This window comes from Arachis hypogaea, chromosome 14 (genome assembly GCF_003086295.3).
Source record: "Arachis hypogaea cultivar Tifrunner chromosome 14, arahy.Tifrunner.gnm2.J5K5, whole genome shotgun sequence".
Lineage (NCBI taxonomy): Eukaryota > Viridiplantae > Streptophyta > Magnoliopsida > Fabales > Fabaceae > Arachis > Arachis hypogaea.
Genome location: NC_092049.1, coordinates 13,700,981 through 13,716,484, shown reverse-complemented (window position 1 = coordinate 13,716,484; position 15,504 = coordinate 13,700,981).

Genomic DNA, 15,504 nt, shown 5'->3' with positions numbered 1-15,504 from the left:
TATATATGTTTTGGATGAAACAAACATCTTTATTTTTCAAAAATAGTCAACAGGTAGAAATTAAAGAACCATACGAAACATTCACAAAAGGCCAATTCTATGGTACCTATGAGTTGGTGTCTAAATTTTGCCTAACTTACTTTTTGTAGTAAGTTTTAATTTTTTAAAAATAATTTATTGTTATATCTTTTAAATTAAATATTATTTTTTAACCTTTTTAAGTAAATAGACATCACTTTTTAGACACCATAGCATTCACCTTCACAAAATCGCAAGTTTTATTGTATGACATTATTTCATGCATTATAGAGAGTTCCTTTCCTTTTTCGTGTGTGAATGTATGATTTCTACAAGAATTTTCCTTGAGAGCCCAGCCCTGAAAGAATACACTATTGGGCTTTTGTTTGCTAATTTAGATTTTCTCATTTTTCATTTTGCTCCAGGGCCCATAGATTACTCATTCATGTAAAAAACACTAGGGAATAAACCCAAATAAAGTTTGGCCTTATATCTTCGGCTTAGCTGCTGTTTTTGCATTCAACAATGGATCTTAAGGGGATTAAACATTCTCAATAGGAGAAAATTCTCTCGCAATAGGAGAGTTCTTCTAGAACACCAGGTTCTTCTCCAATAGAGAGTTGTCATTGATCTTCATTTACACCAATATTCTAACTAGTTTAACAATCACCTATCTTAGTATTACCAACAACCTAACTAGTCTTATAATCCGAACTGATCTCAAAACCCAAACTGAACTCATACTCTTACACAGGCTTCTGCACCAATAAAAAGACACAGATATAGAACCTACAAGAGAGAAGCAAAAGTAAATGAGGGTAAAATTAGAAGGATTTAAAGTCTCAACAAATTAGGGGAGTTAGGATTTAAAGTCGATTGTCTCAACATAGTGAAAAAAGTTATCTCTAATAAAGTGATAAATTACAAGGCATGCAGAAATGTTTTATTGGAAATGTGGGACAATCCACCAGGTGTAGCTGTCATTGAAATAGGAATAAAGAAGATACTTTTCAGCTTCAAAAACAAGAAAAAAAAAACTGCAAATACTTCAGAATGGACTGTGAAATATGAGAGGCAATCTGATTAATCTTCAGCTTTGGACAGAAGGTAAATCTGTGTTTGAAGTTAATCATGATTTTATAGAATTTTGGGTTCAAGTTCGTGGTATTCCTGTTGATTACATGAGCAAGGAAACAACCATTCATATTGGGAACATGTTAGGAGTTGTTGCTGAAGTATAAAACCCAAAGGTGGATGGAGTTCTTAGGAGATCTTTCTTGAGAATTAGAGTAAGTATCAATATAACGAAAGCTCTTCCAACAGAATTTTGGTTAGCAAGAGAAAAATCGTCAAACCTATGGGTATATTTTCAATATGAAAGGCTACCAGAGTGTTACTGCTACAACTATGGCATCATTGTACAGGAAAAGAAAAACTGCAAAAACCCAACAGCAATGTTTGGGATCCGACAAAGCCTAGATACTCAGCAGGTTTGGGAGTTAGAGCCAGGTTTGATCTACTACATCCATGGGTGCAAGAAGGATGGAAAGAACAAGATGTGAAAGAAACAGCGTGTGGACAACAAAGCATGAGAAGAGGGAGTAAGGACAGACAAGATATTGAAAAAAGTATGATCAGAGATTAGCAGAATTTGCAGCATGAATTAGGGGAAGAGAATTGTTTGGAAAATCAATTTAGAGAGAGAGAGAGAGAGAGAGAGAGAGAGAGAGAGAGAGAGAGAGAGAGAGAGAGAGAGAGGGGCAAAAAAACACAAAATATCCCAGATTTTCAGGAAATGAATGGTGACCTAGAAGAATTAAGGGCAGTCTATATAATAGATAGTTTAGCAATGGAGATCAGGAAAAATAATAATAAGGGAATAAAAAGACCAGCCCAACAAGAAGAAGCTGATGGAGAGTTACAAGATAGGGTAAAATTTGGTTAAATATTGACATAAGGCCCAATAGAAAAACAACTCATGTTCAACTAAGCAAACAAGATGGAAGGAAACCTAACATTAAAGGTCTAACTAATTGGATCAGGAAAGAATTAACTCAAAGAAAAAGAAAGAGTCTAGATCAAAAGGAACATCACATATTTGAATCAAGCTATGAAGCCCACATTCCAAGGATAACAGAATATGAAGTTCTGATTTGCAACAATTAGACAGACGGCAACAATAGAGAAGTGCAGGCTCAAAAAATAACTCCAACATTATATAATAATTTTGAGCTGATACACACACGCTGGAGTTATAGGAACAACAAGAGAAAATTGAGTGAGAACAAGAAAGGAAGCAAGAAAGAGAAGTACAAGCAAGAGTACAAAGCAGAAAGTGGAGACATATATTATGTTGAATTAGCAAGCAATGGCAAAGAGGAAGGAGAAGAGATAGTGGAGAATAATAGAAGGTCATCACGGTGAAAAATATAGCTAGCTAATTGTATGCAACAAAGTTTGAAACTTAAAAGGATGAGAGAGGATAGAGCATACTGCAAATAGTTGGAACAGTTTGGGAGGATGATAATGAGAAAGATCCAATGCAAATCAGCAAGAAAATCAAGAATTATGAGGAAGGGGCAGCAAAATGAGATGGAACTGAGGAAGGAACAGTGGAATGGAATGCAGGTAACAACAACAAGGCTGAGGAGGCGGGCCTAAGCATGCCCCAAATTCAGCCATGAATCTTTTAAGTTGGATTTATCAAAGAGTGGCGACATCCTCGACAATGGCTGAATTAAAAAATATTTACAAAATTAGCAAGCCGTTAGTAGTTTTTTTTATGGAAACTAGAGCTAAGGAAGGTAGAATTAATTCTATTAGAAAGAAGTTATGTTTTGATAAATTCTTTTGTGTAGAACTCCGGAGCTTGTTCGGAGGCCTATGTATTTTGTGGAAATCAAATGTAAACATTATTATTTTGTCGTAGTGTGATAATTTTATTAAGACTAGGATAAGTATAAACAATGGTAAATCTTGGAAATGTGTATTTGTATATGGTAATCCAATTTTTAGGAATAGGAAGAAGTTATGAAGGAATTTAACAGCCAATAACTAGGATCAAGAGGAAGCACAAATATATATTGGAGACTTTAATGATGTTCTAACACAAGAGAAAAGGGTTGGTTTACACCCAAAGCCTAGAGAGAAACTTGAAGAGTTCAGGAAGTTTGTGAATGAAAATATGCTCATGGATTTGGAACTTAAAGGAAATAAATTTACTTGGTTTAGTAATCCAAGAAATAGGTTCATAACTAGGGAAAGACTTGATTGAGCCCTAGCAAACTGGCCATGGAGGGAGAAGTTTGAATATACTATTTTGGAAGCCCTGCTAGCTCAGATCATTGTCCATTAATGTTGTCTTCTAAATTGAGGAATAAAACGAAGACATATTTTTTAAGTATGAGGCATTTTGGGAAGATCATGAGGAATGCCGCAATGTTATTAATATGGGATGAAACAAAGAGATCACAAGAAGAACTGCATGGACTAATATTATTCAAAGGATGAAGAATTGTAAGGAGAAACTGAGAAAATGGAACAGGACCACCTTTAAAAGGACTGACAAGAAAATTTTAAAGATGAAGGAGGAGCTTAGAAAACTACAGAACTTAGAAGAAATTAAACAACAACTAATTAATCAAATAAAAAAAAGAATTTTAAAAATGTTGAGGCAAGAAGAAAAATTCTAGGGAACAACAGTCAAAGTTAAAATGGCTTAAATGAGGAGATAAAAATATTAATTTTCTTCGCATTACTACTATTCAGAGGAGAGATAGGAATAGAATAGAAATTTTAAAAAATTCAGCAGGACAATAGGTCTAAGGTGGTGATGAAATATTAAAACTAGCTGAAGAACATTTTTCCAAATTGTTTACTTCTGAAAAGAGAGGAAGTTTATAGAAGTACATCAGAAAAATACCGAAAAAAGTAACCAACGAGATGAATGAAAAGATCCTAGGAAACATAAGGGACGATGAAATAAGAGCTGGAACCTTTAGTTTGGAGAGTTTAAAGGTCCCAGGACCAAATGGACTCAACGAGATGTTTTACCAAAAGCATTGGGAGACCATGAAAGAAGAGGTATGCGCAGTTTTAAATTTTTTTTTGAAGAAGCCATTATGCGTAAGAAAATTAGTGAAACTACTCTTATCCTTATTCCAAAAACAAATAATCCGAAAAACCTTAATTAGCTAAGGCCTATAAGTTGTTGTAATTTTATATACAAAATAATATCTAGGCTGATGGTGGTAAGGTTGCAGAAGATCTTAGACAAGATAGTATCCCAATGCAAAGTGCTTTTGTTTGGTGGGAGGCTCATTCACAATAATATAATCATTGTATAAGAAGCCTTCCACAGGTTGGAAAAAAAAAAAAGAAAAGATGGAGCCAATGAACTAGCGATCAAGCTAGATATGAATAAGGCTTATGACAGACTTGAATAGGACTTTCTTAAGAGGTGCTTAAGGCCTCCAATTTTATTGAAAAGTGGGTGAAGTTGATGATGGGATGTGTGAAGAGTGCAAATTATAAGATGAAAATAAATGGCAACATGTCCAAGAAGATTAAACCTTAGAGAGGTTTGCGACAGGGAGATCCGTTATCACCCTATCTATTTATAATGGCAGCAAAGGTCTTTATTATCCTAATGAATGAAGTTCAACAAAAAAATCTAATCTCTATCATTAAACTTGCACCAACAGCCACACTTATAGCTAGGGGTGACAAATGGGCCTAAACCCGCCGGGTTGGCCCGCATAACCCTCCAAAAAAGTTGGGTTGGACTGAAAAATTAGGATCGCCAAAGAGAAAAAGCCCACCTAACCCGCATCGCTTAAACTGCGGGTTTTGTCGGGGCGGGGCGAGCTTCTCCGCCGGGCTTAGTTTTTTGGCAAGGGAGTATTTTTGTAATTTTTTAGCCAAAACTCAAGTTTTTCCAACCCAACTTACAAGAGTATGAAGATGAAAATTGAGTGTTTTGTATTATGATTATGTTGCTTTGGAGACACTATTTACAATTATGTTTTGGATTATGTTTATTTTTCTTTGGAGACAATATTTATAATTATGTTTTGGATGAAAACTTGGTTTATAATTACGTTTATTAGATATTTATAATTACAAAGACTTTAATATTTGTGAATATAAAAAATGTATTTTTTTATGCCTTTAGAAATTATAAATTTATTAACATGGTTGTGAAATTATATATATTATTTAGTAGTTAATAGTGAAAAAAAAGGAGCTTCTGACGGGGCGGGGTGGGATTCTAGGACCACCTCACTAGGCGGGACGGGGCGGGCTTCTAACGGGGCGGGGTGGGCTTCCCCACTTACCACCCCTACTTATAACACACTTTTTTGCTGATGATTGCATTATTTTTGCTGAAGCTAAGGAAGAGGAGGTTTATCAGATTATTCAAGTCCTTAATCAATACACTAAAGTCTCGAGTCAATGTACAAATTTGGAGAAATTAAGTATTTCTTTTGGAAGTCTTATTCCTATTCAAACTATAGAGGAGATCTTAGGAATGGCAGCTTGGAAGAACCTTGGAAAGTGTCTTGGATTACCAGCCAGATGGGGAAGATTAAAGAACAAATCATTAGAATGGTTGAAGAAGAAGGTTATTAACAAAATAGAGGGATGGAAGGAGAAATTGTTGAACTAAATTAGAAAAGAGGTTCTTATAAAATCAGTGATTCAAGCGATTCTCGCTTATATCCATGAATGTTGTGAAATTTCCTAAAAACTTCTGTAGGAGGCATAGTGCGAGAGTGGCAAAATTTTGGTGGGCATCCTCAGAAAAAGAGAGTGGTATTCATTAGAATAGTTGGGCAAAAATTTCAAGGAGCAAAGAGAATGGGGACTTAGAATTTAAAGACTTTGAACTATAAAATCTAGCCCATTTAGCAAAACAAGCTTGGAGGATATTAACTAACCCAGAAGCCATATGGGTGAGAATCTTAAAGGCAGTATACTTCTCCAATAACAATTTCTGGAAAGTTAGAGCACATAGAGGTGCATCATGGGTCTGGAGAAGCATTTTAGAAGGTAGGAATTTTCTTAGACGAAAAAGAAGCTGGAGCATTAGAGATGGATTTGAAGTAGAGGTTTGGAGGGACAATTGGGTTGAAGAAAAACACATATTGGAAGCACTAGAGAATGCGAAAAGAATGAAAGTTAAAGAGTTGTTAGTTGAAGATTAAGGATGGGATGCTAATAAATTTTACACCCTTTTTTCAAATTACTTATCTACTGAAAGAATACTAAGAACACCTGTCAGCTTAGTGAATAAGAAGGATAGCTTAATTTGACCTTATAAGATGGATGGAGATTATACAGTCAAGATAGGGTACTATGCAGCAAAATAGGAGAAAAGAAAGGAAGAGAGAGAGAAGGCGTCAACTAGCACATATCTTAAAGCTCTTTGGAAAGAGATTTGGAGAATGCACGTTTCATAAAAAAATAAAGTTTTTTTTTCTGGAAGGCAGCACAAAATATAATAGTAGCCAATTCCAATCTGACTAAAAGAAAGATTGCAAAAAATCTTAACTGTAGGATATGTTTAGGGGCAGAGGAGACAATGGAACATGCTCTTTTATTATGTCCTTGGACCAGAGCAGTTTGGTTCGGCTCACAAATTCAATGCATACCAACACCAATCTCGATATCCTATTTTGGAGAATGGTTCCTAGGAATGATTCAAAAATTTTAGAGTTAGAGGTGAAAGGCGGGTAGAGAAAGAAATAGCCAATTTAGGTTTCCTATGCTGGGCTGTGTGGAAATCCAGAAACCATTTTGTTTTTCAAAACAATGAAGTCAATCCTAAAGCAACTATAATCATGGCGAAAAGAATAGAGGCAGATTTTAGACAAACCAGAGACACACAGCAAGAAATACAAAAACATAAGAATAATAGAAGAGGAAATCAAATTACTTGGAGGCCTCCACCAAAAGAATGGCTAAAAATAAATGTTGATGCGTTATTTTGTAGAGAAATGGGGGGAAGCAGCTTCAGTTGCAATAATTAGAGATAACATGGGAAGCATCATTACAGGATCTACATCAAGTTTCAAAGCCAAATCAAGCCTAATAGCAGAGGCTACTGCACTCAGAGAAGCTATCATTCTGAAAAAAATTTAATGCTTGGAAAGACTAATATAGAATCAGATACCTTAGTTCTTGTTCAAGCAGTAAAATCAAAAGGAAAAATTTGGAAAATTGATGCAATTCTCAAAGATATTTTCATGCTTTTGAATGATTTGCAGGATACAGGGTTCACCTAGACGCCGAAAGAAGAAAACAAATTAGCTCATGAGATCGCAGCCAGGACATCGATGGAAAGCTTAGGAAACCAATGAAGATTTAACCCCCCCCCCAAATCGGAAATTATAAGTATTGTGAGAAGTGAAGCGAGAGTCAGAGCATGTTGAGCAAGCTATAAGCCTACCCCAAAACAGACTTGGTTGTGCTGCTACTTTACCAAATCAGAGGGGTAGCATGTGAACCAAAGAGAGGATTTAATTTGAAGAATAGTAAAGGCAAGTTATAGAGTAATGAAGGCCCATCAATTAGATCACCAACCTGAGAAGCTCCAACCATGATTACCAAAAGTTCCTTCTTCATCGACGAACTCACATACAGGACGGTTGTACTGGCGCGACAGAGACATGGTCACCATTGTCATGGAAGATATAGTTGTATAAGGGGCAACAACGGTGAAGCAGCGTTGTGGCAAAGTTTCCAGCGGCTAACGTTTCTCCGACAGCTTTCTCTTCGGCGGCTTTCGGTGATGACGTTCTCTGTTATTATAGCAGCAAGATTCAAGGGGTGAATCTGCTCCGAAACCTGATGCTAGAGTGGCCTTAATATGCCGTCACTGGCGTGGCAGGCGAGGAGAGTGACGGTGGCATCCTTGCTTCGATTTCATCATCGGAGAGTAGCAAGGATCCAGTGGAAGGTGTAGGAACCTTGTAGAAGATCATCCAAGTAGCTAGGAGATGCAGAACAGGACGGTGGAGATGCATGCGTCGATAGCAGCACACACGAGCAAGGAGAGACGAATCAGGCGCATCTGGGAGAGGGAGAATCTTCTGGTCGTGTCCATTGATTTAGGGATTCGAGTTTTGAAGATGCTTCCGTCCACCTCGCCAAAGGTCTACCGGTCATCTAGTCGTGGTAGCAGAGGAAAGCCGCTGCAATGAAGGGTATAGATTTTGGTCTCTTGCGCAAGGTTAAGAGGAAATCCCAGGTTTAAATTTTGGGTCGGGTTGCGGGTCGGGTTGGGACTTGGATATTCTACTTTGGGTCTGGGCTAGTTTTGGCCCGGGTACCTGACCCAAAAAAGTTGTTAATACTGGCCAATGAACTATAGCTTACACTACAAAATTTATATTTGTTTGTGGTAGTTTTTTAATGGGAGTTACTAAAAACCTCCATAATATATTTTATTTGTGACAAATTATAAAACTCCCTAAATAATTAATAAAAACTCCCACTATTATAATACTCTTAATTCAATTAATTAAAAAACAAGCCAAACCAAACAAATATTCACTTAGCCCATACAAAAAAAAATCAAACAGGGCTTTGAGAGGGAGAAAACGAAGGAGAGTGAGATCGAAACCCTACAATCCACCGCCACCGCCATCGCCACCGCCACCGTTGCCGCCACCGCCGCCACCATTCATCTCTGCCATTGTTGCCGTTATTGTCTCCTTCGTCGACACGTCACCGCTGGAGTTATGAATGAGGGACAAGGTGATCGTGGAGCCTCTCCTCTGCTTCTGCGTCGTCTTCCCCGGCAGGTTCTTCCGCTGGTTCTACTTTTGCTCCGGTGGCTTGAAGAACTCAGAGCGCAGTTTCGATGCGAACGCGGTGGCACTGGCGGAGCAGATCTAGAAGGTGAGCGAGCGGGAGTCTCTGGAAGCTTCGATTGAAGCTGCGATAGTGTGATCGAAGCTATCAAATCTTATGGAACTAATTCTCATGTCGTTCTGAGTCACTGAGGTGAGGATTTGTTCCTACTTTGTAAAGGTTTCCATGAACTGAACTAGGATCTTTATTTGTATGAACTTTTTGACAATTGAGCTTTCAGTCTTATTGAGAAATCAAATTTTGAGGTTTCATACTCCAAAGAATATAACAAGAAAAAGGGGAGTATGAATTCCAACTTAAACTTAGATTTGCTTGATATTGAAAAGTTAAAATGATTTATGCTCCATTTAGCATGACTTGCAAATTTGTGGCTGCTTTCTCAGATTTCTCTGGTTTGATTTGGTGATTGTAGAATAGCGTGCTTTGTCATCTTTAAAGCAAATTTGGTGCTTACTCCACCAAGTTTGTGTCGGAAGATCACTAAATCTCCATATCATCTATATTCATGAGATTCTATTATATTCATGTTGTAATGCTGGGGGGATAAATCTTTTAATATTAACTCTTTAGCTACTGCTTCTTTTGCTATGTCATTATATTGCTCTGATTGGTTTGTTACATTGTAAATTTTATTTTATTTTTTGAATGAATTATGTTTTGTATTTATTTGGATCTTCATTTTTTTTAGATGTTAGGGGCTGGTGTTAGTCAGGTTGCTGTATGCGCATTCTTCTAATGAATAGGATACTTTCCTTGCTGTTTATCTGTACCACTAAATAATATGAAATTTATTTCTAAAACTACTTTTGCAGGGCCTGCTATGGTGTTTTGAGGTTTGTTATGGAAAATGGCGCCAAGGGATGTGAGGTTTGTTCTTGATAGCATCTGATTTTAGGTTTCCTTGTTGCTATGCTTAGGTTGCGATAATATTTTGATTCTGCGCAGGTCATTGTTAGTGGCAAGTTGAGGGCTCAGTGCTAAATCCATGAAGTTCAAGGACGGGTACATGATTTCCTCAGGGCAACCAGTCAAGGACTACATTGATTCTGTGTAAGACATGTACTCCTTAGGCAGGTCAGTATATACTCTTTTAGACAAGTCTTCCTTTGATTGCATTGATAGTGTATGCATTTTGTTTGAATTGAAGAGTCATTACAACACGTTTAAATTGAAGATAATTGAAATCCTCTGCTTGCTTTATTTGAATTATTTTTTAACTGCTATGCGAACTGTTGGTCTAATTCTTCTCACGATTTGGTAATTTCTTTTATTGATTCAGGTTGGAAGAGTTTGCTTGTTGTAACAGATTAGCTTACAAGAGAATTGTAATTATTCAATTTTTAGGTATGAATTAGGTGTTAAAGATCTACTTGTTATTTATTTCTGATTAATCAATTAATTAATATGCAAAACTAGTGTAAAGATCTCAAGTTCTAAATCTGGTGTAAGAAGTTGCTTAGGATTTTGATGTAATGATAATAAATTTGGTGTAATACCAGAAAATTGCTAGCATTAGCCATTCACACGCAATCATTTTCCTTTTGTAGTGAATCAATGAAGTTTGTGATTTTTATGCTAGAGTAATATATTATGTTTCTGTTGAATATGCAGAGCAAAAGAAGCAAAAATTTTTTGGTACCACTGATTTTAGTCTAATGAAGATAGATGATAAAGGAAGGATTCTCTCATTCAGTGAAAAGTCCAAAGGAAAATTATCGTACTATAGAGAGAGCATTCAAATAAAGATTATTTTTATGGATTTGTTTTGCTTTGTCTTTGGAGGTGAATTTGTTTTTAATGATGGTGTTTTCTACTTTTATGTCAAATTCTTGTACTCATAACTGTCATGATAGATTCAACTATATAGACCTTTATCTACTGAAGATAAATTTTAGAGTATACTTCATATAGAACATACAAGCTTCTATGCTCCTGAAATCTTTTATGGACCTGCCATATAATTTGGCATAAATTTCTGCACTCCTTTGTTACTCTACGGAACCAAGTTATTATTTATTAGGTGATTCCTTTATACTTTCTTTCATTGCTAGGCATAAACTTCAAAAATCTTGGCCCAGAAATTGACCATTGTAGTAAGTTATCTTGCCACACACATACCACTATATCTTACTCATCCAGCCATGCATAAATGAGGTAATGAACCTAAAAAAATTCCTTGCAGGCCCTGCAACATATAAGACAGATTGCACAAGAATCTAGCAGAGAAATTCAGTATGGTGGCGGACGCCAGCCTACTGTGTTGAGGACATTTAGCCAGAGACTCTGCCGGTATGGCGCAGCCTTTTTATTCTGTCAAGAATCTATTCATAGCTGTACATTTGAATTATTGACTTGATGTACATTCGGTGTTTAATTGTAACATTCTAGATAAAATTTGAGTCTTTTTAATTACTGTATAATTAATTGAAATTAAACTTCTTAGGGGGTTCAATGATGCTGTTAATGGGTTTGTGGAGGATGGTTGGTCACTGCTAGGCAATGATGGGGTAGAAGATGTGACTATAGCTATAAACTCATCTCCCAACAAATTTTTGGGGTCCCGGTACAATTCATCAATGTTCCCAGCTTTTGGAGGTTGGGTTCTGTGTGCCAAGGCATCCATGCTGTTGCAGGTACTTAATGAAGCAAACAAATTTCATGATCACCTATGGTACAAAAGTAATATTCTTGAACTGCTTTTAATAATGGTGTTTTGCAGAATGTTCCTCCGGCTTTGCTTGTTCGATTCTTGAGGGAGCATCAGTCTGAGTGGGCTGATTATGGTGTTGATGCATACTCTGCTGCATGTCTTAAGGCTACTCCTTATGCTGTTCCTTGTGCAAGACCTGGTGGTTTCCCAAGCACCCAGGTCATTTTACCACTTGCTCATACTATTGAGCATGAGGAGGTATTAATCTTAACTTTGTTATAATCTTAATCTTAATTAGTATTATTCCTATAATGGAACATAGTATATTATTGTGTGCTAATTTACTGCTTACTTTAATTCGTGCAGTTCTTGGAGGTAGTTCGCATAGAGGGTCATGCATTTTTCCCTGAAGATGTTGCATTGGCACGCGATATGTATTTGCTTCAGGTAAAGCTGTGCATGTTTTATTATAGCCAATATACATCTTTTTGTTTTCTGTTACACCTAGATTTTGCTAGGCATGAACTTCAAATATACCGTGGACATTCCGATCCAATAGTACCTAGTTAATAATCCTTGTTATGTTATATGCAGGTGAAGACAGTGGCTCGTATTGTGGAAGGTGATGCAGGGAAAGTAATTTGCAGGGAAGCAGAGAGGATCAAACATATGGCTGTAGTTCTGGGATCAAGAGGCAGAAGCTTAATTCAAAGGTTTGCCTCTCCATTCCCTCTGCAGTTATCTAATACTGTTCTGAATTTCTGATGCAAGAGTGTGTTTCTTCTTTGTTCAGTGTGCTACAGGAAAGTGTTGGAGAGTACTGCTTCCACCACTGCAAAGCAGCACCTGTTGTCATCGTTTCTGGAAAAGGTTTGCAGTGTGCCTCTGTCTTTTTTTCAGGGTTGTATTCTCTTGTAATTGAGTATTAAAATCTTGAAAGAGTTTCATTTTCTTGATTGGCAGATGCTGGAGATGCATCAATATTGTAGTGAAGCTTTGTACGTATATCAATTGGCCTTGTTAATATATTTAACAGTCATGTTTAGTGAAATGAAGATTGGTTCTGACTCATTTTCACCAAGAATAGAGATGTTTTCCTTGCATATGTTCACATGTTAACCACTAGCATGTTATTAATTCAATGGCTTAGTAACTCATTTTCTCATTGTGCTGTTTAGACTGTCTTTGATGTTACAAAACATTTGGACGGCTTTATTTTTGGAATAGGTTTATTTGAGTTGCTGTTAGATTTTAGTGGTATAAATATACTATTCATTTGTAGTTGTAATTAATGTGATTGAAAAATGATGGTAGTGTACTATATTTTGTTTTAAAGTAATTTTTTATTTTAATTTTTTTCTACATTTTTAATGTCTTGTTTAAATGTTTCTTTTTAATAATAAATGATCAGTAGTGTAACAATAATGTAAATTAATTTTTAAAAATTATAGACAGGTTTGTGAAGGTTTGAAACCTCCACAAAATAGTTGTTATTTTTAAAATAGAAAAGTCTTTTTGTGGGGGTTTTGAACCGCCACAAACATTGACCAAGAACTGCCACAAAAATTTAATATAAAACCCCAATAAACACGCACAAAACCCCGCTGAATAGATTGTGGAGGTTTTTAAAAACCCCCCACAAAAGACCTCGTGGCACCTCAAATTTTGGAGGTTTTAGAAACCTCCACAAACCATTTGGTGGGGGTTATAAACCTCCACAAATAAGAGAAAAAACTGCCACAAATAAATAAAAACCTTGTAGTGTTAAATGGTATAATCTCTCCTTCCTCATCTAGAGGTCTCGAATTCGAGTCTCACCGGTTACAACTGATTAAAAAATCTCCTAGCTATTACTACAACGTATGATAAGTGTATGAGGAGTGCGTGCGTGTGTTATATGATGATACCTAAGATTAGAGATTCTCCAATCATTTGAAAAAAGAAAAGTTGTTAATACCAAAAAGGAGAAGATAAGTATGACTATACTTATGACAAAAAATATATACCTATCTAAACTATTCGACCAAAATAAAAAAATCAAACTATCAGATATTAACAAATCAAACTATCAGATTTTAGGATAAAAAATTGTTTTGGATTTTATATTTTCTGAATATGCAAATTTACCTTCAAATTTGTGTTTTACTAAATTTAAACACAAATCTGATTCTTCGATTTATGTTCTACTAAATTTTAAATTTTTGCCTTTATAAAATTTGAGAGTTAGATTTCTTTAACAATTTTATTATTTTTTAAATTTAAGGGTCAAATTTTTTAATTAAAACTAAAAAAGATTAATATCCATGTTACAGAAAACACACCAAATTAACATTACAATGAATTATACACAATGTTGTTCTATTTTTTTAAAAGATAAGCTAAATTTTACGTTAATTAGCAAGAGTTTCATTTTGAAGTGGCAGCAAAAAAATTTATATGATATTTTTATTAGATTTATGTGTTTATTAGATGATATTTTAAGTAATAAATTAAAAAATTAATTATTTTTAATAATACAGTAACATATAATTAATTAAATAAAATTCTTTAACACTGTAATACAGTATATAAAAGTTAAATTTTATCAACAATCAATTAATAAAATAATATATGAATAAAGGTGAACGGTTTGAATTATTATTGTAAGTATAAGAAATAAAATTAAAAATAGATTAACTAATTGTTTACTAAAAATTATTTTCTATTTTTAATACAAATTAAATATAATTTGATCAAATAATCAATTCTTTAATAAGATACTTAATAATAAAATAGGAAATGGATTAAAAAAATAAAAAAAAATTAATATAAATAAATAAATTGGTCCAAGAAGTCGTACATCGCAAACTTGTTTATCGAGACCATAGAAAATTCTTCCCAATTGTCATCAGAATGGGACTGGTGAAAAGAGAAGCTTATTAATATAAGAAACATTTCAACTGTAGCGGGGAGTACCGGTGCACCAGTTGTTTTAACAGTTGATTTCAATTAATATATATTATATATATTTTTTATAATTCAGATCAACGGTTAAAATAATTGGAACATCGGTACTCCCGGTGCACCTGAAATATTTCCATTAATATATAAAAAGTCGTTGAATGAGAGTCAACATCTTGAAACAAATAATAATGCTATGCATTTATGCAAACCAACTAAGCTAAGCGCTCTCTAGCTGGTGCCCTAATAATTATTGAGAGAGACTTGTGTATGTACCAAGCATCTAAGAAAAGATTCTCATTTTCTATTATTCACAAATCATCCATTATCTTTTCTTTTTCGGCCCATAGCTGTACACTTTTTCAGTTCTTGAAAATTAGCGGAAAAGAGGAAGAATAATATATATAATTCATGATAGATGGTCAATTGGTCATAAAGCTTCACACATACTAAAAATTACAATAGGTCACAATTAAGTACTACAAATAGTGTTGGATAATTAAGGCCAGCTTATATATATTTAGTAATGTACGTCACATTATTATTAGAATTTTATTTTGATGTATTATTGGTATAAAATAATTTTAATTTATACGTCGTACATTCAATTAGATAATTAATCAGCAAAATAAATAACACATTAATTATATAAATGATTATTATTAAAATTATTATTATTATTATTATTATTATTATTATTGATATGCATGATTCTAGGCCATTTATTTACTTCTATTTTATTTATTTTATGTTAAAGAATATAAGCTATGATTCTAGGACTAATGTGGGCACCATGGCGTAGCTTAAATTTGACATCTGATCTACAATAATATGTGATTATTGTTGATGCAAATGCAACGGACTCTCAGATAAAAATTTAAAAGGTGATGGAGATTGAAGAGTACTTGAATTTAGCAGTGGGTTTGGTGTATAATCTACTAGATACCAAACAATGAACACTTCAATCTCCACTAATGCATGTGAGCAAAGTGATATTTCATACTTACTTAGGAAAAAGA